Genomic DNA, 749 nt, shown 5'->3' on the forward strand with positions numbered 1-749 from the left:
TCAGTCTGAATACAGGGCAAAGTTCGAGCAGCCTCTCCTCAATTGCTTAGGGTCTTAGCTGGGGTCATCCTTGTGGATTCCTGGGAATTTTTCTAGAGCCAGGTTTCTTGCTAACCCCATAATGGCTCCCTCAATCAATATATCCCTTTCCTTGCTCTCATATTTGTCCTTTCTCCATCTCAACTATCCCATTCCCTCAAGTTCTTCTTAATCCTCCATTTCTCCCTTCCTCTTCCCCTTCTTGCCTTCTTTCTATCCCCCGCCCCCATGCTCCCAATTTTGTCAGGCGATTGTGTCTGTTTCCAATTTTCAGGTGGATCTATACAAGTTTTTCTTTGGGTTCACCATATTACTTAGCTTCTCTAGGATCATGAACTACAGGCTCAATGTCCTTTGTTTATGGCTAGTATCCACTTATGAGTGGTTCATCCACTGATACAGTTTGCTTGAGCTAATGGTAGCTCACCAACTCCAACTGGACTGGGAGTGAACAAGCATGGAAACAAATAAATCCCTCTGAAGGGGGTTGGCAATTGGGGCAGACTGAGGGGCCACTGATAATGACCCTGAGATTTGTCTCTACTCCATGTTCTGCCTTCTTGGGATCCTAGTCTCTTTGAATGTATATCTTGCTCAACCTAGATGTAGTAGGGAGGGCCTTGAACTTTTTTTTTTAATTGAGAAAAGGAAAAAAAAAGTTTCCTCCTCCTCTCAGCCTCCCATTTCCCTCCCCCTCCTCCCACCCTTCT

Source organism: Microtus ochrogaster, unplaced genomic scaffold, assembly GCF_000317375.1.
Source record: "Microtus ochrogaster isolate Prairie Vole_2 unplaced genomic scaffold, MicOch1.0 UNK35, whole genome shotgun sequence".
Taxonomy (NCBI): domain Eukaryota; kingdom Metazoa; phylum Chordata; class Mammalia; order Rodentia; family Cricetidae; genus Microtus; species Microtus ochrogaster.